Source organism: Lolium rigidum, chromosome 5 (assembly GCF_022539505.1).
Source record: "Lolium rigidum isolate FL_2022 chromosome 5, APGP_CSIRO_Lrig_0.1, whole genome shotgun sequence".
NCBI classification, from domain to species: domain Eukaryota; kingdom Viridiplantae; phylum Streptophyta; class Magnoliopsida; order Poales; family Poaceae; genus Lolium; species Lolium rigidum.
The window spans coordinates 109,662,992-109,670,259 of record NC_061512.1 but is presented as its reverse complement, the minus strand read 5'-3'; positions in this window follow the sequence as shown (position 1 = coordinate 109,670,259).

Below are 7,268 nucleotides of genomic sequence, written 5' to 3'. Positions count from 1 at the left end.
TTTTTCCAACATTGGGGATGATGATCCCATTGCTTTAGATTATAATGGTTTGAATTTTGATGATTGCCACATCTCTGAAGTTATAAAGTTCTTGCAAAAACTTGCTAAAATTCCTAATGCTAGTGCTATAAATTTGGCTTTCACGCATCATATTACAAATGCTCTCATAAAAGCTAGAGAAGAGAAACTAGAGCGCGAAGCCTCTATTCCTAAAAAGCTAGAAGATGGTTGGGAGCCCATCATTAAGATGAAGGTTAAAGATTTTGATTGTAATGCTTTATGTGATCTTGGTGCAAGTATTTCGTTATGCCGAAGAAAATTTATAATATGCTTGACTTGCCACCGCTGAAAAATTGTTATTTGGATGTTAATCTTGCTGATCATTCTACAAAGAAACCTTTGGGTAAAGTTGATAATGTTTGCATTACCGTTAACAATAACCTTGTTCCCGTTGATTTTGTTGTCTTGGATATTGAATGCAATGCATCTTGTCCAATTATATTGGGAAGACCTTTTCTTCGAACTGTTGGTGCTATTATTGATATGAGGGAAGGAAATATAAAATATCAATTTCCTCTCAAGAAAGGTATGGAACACTTCCCTAGAAAGAGAATGAAGGTACCTTATGATTCTATTATTAGAACAAATTATGATGTTGATGCTTCATCTCTCGATGTTACTTGATACACACTTTCCGCGCCTAGCTGAAAGGCGTTAAAGAAAAGCGCTTATGGGAGACAACCCATGTTTTTACCTACAGTACTTTGTTTTTATTTTGTGTCTTGGAAGTTGTTTACTACTGTAGCAACCTCTACTTATCTTAGTTTTGAGTTTTGTTGTGCCAAGTTAAGCCGTTGATAGAAAAGTAAGTACTAGATTTGGATTACTGCGCAGTTCCAGATTTCTTTGCTGTCACGAATCTGAGCCCACTGCCCTGCAGGAAGCTCAGAAAATTATGCCAATTTACGTGCATGATCCTCAGATATGTACGCAACTTGCATTCAATTTGAGCATTTTCATTTGAGCAAGTCTGGTGCCATTTTAAAATTCGTCAATACGAACTGTTCTGTTTTGACAGATTCTGCCTTTTATTTCGCATTGCCTCTTTCGCTATGTTGGATGAATTTCTTTGATCCACTAATGTCCAGTAGCATTATGCAATGTCCAGAAGTGTTAAGAATGATTGTGTCACCTCTGAATATGTCAATTTATATTGTGCACTAACCCTCTAATGAGTTGTTTCGAGCTTGGTGTGGAGGAAGTTTTCAAGGATCAAGAGAGGAGTATGATGCAACATGATCAAGGAGAGTGAAAGCTCTAAGCTTGGGGATGCACCCGGTGGTTCACCCCTGCATATATCAAGAAGACTCAAGCGTCTAAGCTTGGGGATGCCCAAGGCATCCCCTTCTTCATCAACAAATTATCGGGTTCCTCCCCCGAAACTACATTTTTATTCGGCCACATCTTATGTGCTTTTTCTTGGAGCGTCGGTTTGTTTTTGTTTTTGTTTTGTTTGAATAAAATGGATCCTAGCATTCACTTTATGGGAGAGATACACACTCCGCTGTAGCATATGGACAAATATGTCCTTGGTTTCTACTCATAGTATTCATGGCGAAGTTTCTCCTTCGTTAAATTGTTATATGGTTGGAATTGGAAAATGATACATGTAGTAATTGCTATAAATGTCTTGGGTAATGTGATACTTGGCAATTGTTGTGCTCATGTTTAAGCTCTTGCATCATATGCTTTGCACCCATTAATGAAGAAATACATAGAGCATGCTAAAATTTGGTTTGCATATTTGGTTTCTCTAAGGTCTAGATAATTTCTAGTATTGAGTTTGAACAACAAGGAAGACGGTGTAGAGTCTTATAATGCTTTCAATATGTCTTTTATGTGAGTTTTGCTGTACCGTTCATCCTTGTGTTTGTTTCAAATAAGCCTTGCTAGCCTAAACCTTGTATCGAGAGGGAATACTTCTCATGCATCCAAAATACTTGAGCCAACCACTATGCCATTTGTGTCCACCATACCTACCTACTACATGGTATTTTCCAGCCATTCCAAAGTAAATTGCTTGAGTGCTACCTTTAAAATTCCATCATTCACCTTTGCAATACATAGCTCATGGGACAAATAGCTTAAAAACTATTGTGGTATTGAATATGTAATTATGCACTTTATCTCTTATTAAGTTGCTTGTTGTGCGATAACCATGTTTATCGGGGAACGCCATCAACTCGTTGTTGAATTTCATGTGAGTTGCTATGCATGTTCGTCTTGTCGGAAGTAAGGGCGATCTACACTGAGTTGAATGGTTTGAGCATGCATATTGTGAGAGAAGAACATTGGGCCGCTAACTAAAGCCATGTTCCATGGTGGAAGTTTCAGTTTTGGACAAACATCCTCAAATCTCTAATGAGAAAAGAATTAATTGTTGTTGAATGCTTAAAGCATTAAAAGAGGAGTCCATTATCTATTGTCTATGTTGTCCCGGTATGGATGTCTAAGTTGAGAATAATCAAAAGCGAGAAATCCAAATGCGAGCTTTCTCCTTAGACCTTTGTACAGAGCGGCATAGAGGTACCCCTTTGTGATACTTGGTTAAAGCATATGTATTGCGGTGATAATCCAGGTAGTCCAAGCTAATTAGGACAAGGTGCGAGCACTATTAGTACACTATGCATGAGGCTTGCAACTTATAAGATATAATTTACATGATGCATATGCTTTATTACTACCGTTGACAAAATTGTTTCATGTTTTCAAAATCAAAGCTCTAGCACAAATATAGCAATCGATGCTTTTCCTCTATGAGGACCATTCTTTTACTTTCAATGTTGAGTCGAGTTCACCTATTTCTCTCCACCTCAAGAAGCAAACACTTGTGTGAACTGTGCATTGATTCTTACATACTTGCTTATTGCACTTATTATATTACTCTATGTTGACAATATCCATGAGATATACATGTTACAAGTTGAAAGCAACCGCTGAAACTTAATCTTCTTTTGTGTTGCTTCAATACCTTTACTTTGAATTATTGCTTTATGAGTTAACTCTTATGCAAGACTTATTGATGCTTGTCTTGAAGTGCTATTCATGAAAAGTCTTTGCTTTATGATTCACTTGTTTACTCATGTCATCACCATTGTTTTGATCGCCGCACTCACTACATATGCTTTACAAATAGTATGATCAAGTTTATGATGGCATGTCACTCCGTAAATTATCTTTGTTATCGTTTTACTCGCTCGGGACGAGCGGAACTAAGCTTGGGGATGCTGATACGTCTCCAACGTATCGATAATTTCTTGTGTTCCATGCCACATTATTGATGTTATCTACATGTTTTATGCACACTTTATGTCATATTCGTGCATTTTCCGGAACTAACCTATTAACAAGATGCCGAAGTGCCGATTGCTCGTTTTCTGCTGTTTTTGGTTTCAGAAATCCTAGTAAAGAAATATTCTCGGAATTGGACGAAATAAAAGCCCAGAGGCCTATTTTCTCACGAAGCTTCCAGAAGACCGAAGACGAGACGAAGAGGGGCCACGGGGGAGCCAAACCCTAGGGCGGCGCGGCCCCCCTTGGCCGCGCCGGCCTGTGGTGTGGGCCCCCCGTGCCGCCTCTTGACTTGCCCTTCCGCCTACAAATAGCCTCCGTGACGGAACCCCCGGTACCGAGAGCCACGATACGGAAAACATTGCGAGACGCCGTCGCCGCCGATCCCATCTCGGGGGATCTCTGGAGATCGCCTCCGGCACCCTCGCCGGAGAGGGGATTCATCTCCCGGAGGACTCTACGCCGCCATGGTCGCCTCCGGTGTGATGTGTGAGTAGTCTACCCCTGGACTATGGGTCCATAGCAGTAGCTAGATGGTTGTCTTCTCCCCATTGTGCTATCATTGTCGGATCTTGTGAGCTGCCTATCATGATCAAGATCATCTATATGTAATTCTATATGTTGCGTTTGTTGGGATCCGATGAATAGAGAATACTTGTTATGTTGATTATCAAAGTTATGCTTATGTGTTGTTTATGATCTTGCATGCTCTCCGTTATTAGTAGATGCTCTGGCCAAGTAGATGCTTTTAACTCCAAGAGGGAGTACTTATGCTCGATAGTGGGTTCATGCCTGCATTGACACCTGGGACAGATGATGTGAAAGTTCTAAGGTTGTGTTGTGCTGTTGCCACTAGGGATAAAACATTGATGCTATGTCTAAGGATGTAGTTGTTGATTACATTACGCACCATACTTAATGCAATTGTCTCGTTGTTTGCAACTTAATATCGGAGGGGTTCGGATGATAACCTCGAAGGTGGACTTTTTAGGCATAGATGCGGTTGGATGGCGGTCTATGTACTTTGTCGTAATGCCCAATTAAATCTCACTATACTCATCATGATATGTATGTGCATTGTCATGCTCTCTTTATTTGTCAATTGCCCAACTGTAATTTGTTCACCCAACATGTTGTTCGTCTTATGGGAGAGACACCTCTAGTGAACTGTGGACCCCGGTCCAATTCTCTTTACTTAAATACAATCTCATCGCAATACTTGTTTTTACTGTTTTCTCTCGCAAACAATCATCTTCCACACAATACGGTTAATCCTTTGTTACAACAAGCCGGTGAGATTGACAACCTCACTGTTTCGTTGGGGCAAAGTACTTTGGTTGTGTTGTGCAGGTTCCACGTTGGCGCCGGAATCTCCGGTGTTGCGCCGCACTACATCCCGCCGCCATCAACCTTCAACGTGCTTCTTGGCTCCTCCCGGTTCGATAAACCTTGGTTTCTTTCTGAGGGAAAACTTGCTGCTGTGCTCATCATACCTTCCTCTTGGGGTTGCCCAACGAACGTGTGAAATACACGCCATCACCCATTGTCAGGCAGCCCACACACGCGAGAGGCGCAGATGGGCCGGCCCAATTCTTTTTCTCCCTTTGGCCCAGCTTCGTTTCCCGCGCAGGCCCACTCGTTTGAATTCGAATAAAATCAAATTAGTTAAATTCAATACTGGTACCATTTTCAAATTTGAATAGAATCAAATCTTCTGAGCCAAATTTCATAAATTTGATATTGTTGGAAAGCCTGTGGAATTATCTATCCAACTACACCAGTCTCAACCCCAGATTTGTTGTAGAAATAATGTAGTAAAAATAACAAGGCATGGCCTTTTCAAACTTCAAGGAATTATTATTAAAAATCAACCATAAATGATTTTGAGTTGATTCCAACTCTCATAAATCACATTTCAAATACTCTACATGATTATGTAAAAATATAGCATAGTTGTTTACTATGATCATGGGCTAGAGCAAATAATGGCTATATGGCCATTTCTAGTCCATTTAAATTATTTCAATTAATTTATTTAAATAGTATGAGAGATACTCTCTCATTTAAATCATTGTCTTAAGTTATCCAATATGAGGTAATAACCTTAGTCGATAGCACCTCATATTTAATTACTTAATGATATTAAATTGTTCCATGGTAGTATTTAAATTGCATGAGATGGAGTATCTCATTTAAATCCTTTTTCCAAATGATAATTATGAAGTGTTGACCTTGGTCAACATGTGTTCATACTTTATTATTTGAGGAGATTAAATCTTAACAAGATATAATGAGAGGAAACTACTTCTCAAAGATAATAAATAGAAACTCTAATAAATATTTTTAATGAGAGGAAATTATTTTTCTTCAAAAGAAAACAAAGTCAACCACCATGTTAATAAGGATGTGATGCTAGAATAGCTTGTGTGAACCATGTGTGTGCTTAGTCTAGCCCTTAAGAATTGTTTGGTGATTGTATACTCATATCCGTTTATAGACGCTAGTACCGAGGAATACCAGGAGGAGGAGGTCTACGAGGAGGAAGAAGAAAACTTTGATCAATACACCACTCAAGGCAAGCTATACTCTTGCAAGCTCCCAAGTGCAAAGCTCTACTAGAGCAAGGCACCATTACACTTCTATTTTTGTTTAAGGATCCAATCCCAATTTTTAATACTTGCAAGCTTCTACTTTATTTATCAAAGCTTACTTTATAGTTAATCTTGGTCTAAGTATAGAGTGTTACAAGAACATCAAAAGTAGCCTAGAGAAATACAAGCTAGATTAGCACCCCTCATGACTAGTTGCTAGTGCTAAACTAAAAATGACTACTCAAAAAAGTTTTAAGCATTACAATTTATAATAATGAGGCACCCAAATGATAGTAAGTCGTTCAATAACATCACATTCCAAGTTTTCGTGAATTGGAAAAGGACACAGCGTCAAAAGTGAGAAAAACTGAATAATTTTTCGATAAGAGGCGCTTTATTACTCAAAAAAGTTTTAAGCATTACACCCAGCCTCTGCATAACTAGGAGGCACAGCCATTTAGGAGTCCATTATCAAGCAAAAGGAGATACAAAGAACGATATAAAAAGCCAACTACTATAAAGCTCTGTTGGCTTCAATCCTCCGACTATGCAGCCACCCATGTTGGAAAATAAACTCCGTGGCCGTGTTCTCCAACCATGTAGACACCTCCGTAAAGAGGTCTCGATCTTCCAAATGCTGAAGTGGCGACCGAGCAAAGTTGTACAACGGTAGGTAACCTGCATGATAGAGGAATTTTTGTCATTAAAAACATTGTCGTTTCTACATAGCCAAAGCAACCATGCTACCGCAATCTCTCCCACTCTGATAATAGTTTTGTACCTAGAATACACCACATTTAGCCAATTGCCAAAGATGTTTGCAATGCTACAAGGTGGATATAAGGTAGGCCCTATCTAAATGATTGACCATATAGATCTAGCAACCTGACAATTGAAGAAAAGGTGTGTTATTGTCTCATCTTCGTGACAAAATACATATTTCATACAACCATGCTAGTTGCGGTTTACAAGGTTATCTTTAGTAAGAATCACACCTCAACAAAGATACCATGAAAAGACCTTTGTTTTAAGAGGTATCTTTATCTTCCAGAAGAATTTATTATTTAAGACCGGTTGTGTTGGAATACACAAAGCTTTGTACATGGAGCTGACCGAAAATACAACATTCTTGGTGAGACTCCAACAGAATTTATCCGTCCCTTGAACCAAGTGGATTGAATCCAACCGCTGAAATAGTTCGTTCTAAGCGACTAGTCAGGGACCAATAAGATCACGTCTGAACATCATAGAGGGAGGGGAAGATTCTAACACCTTCTGCAAGGTATCCCCTTTATGGCAAACAATACTGTACAAAGCTAGGTACTA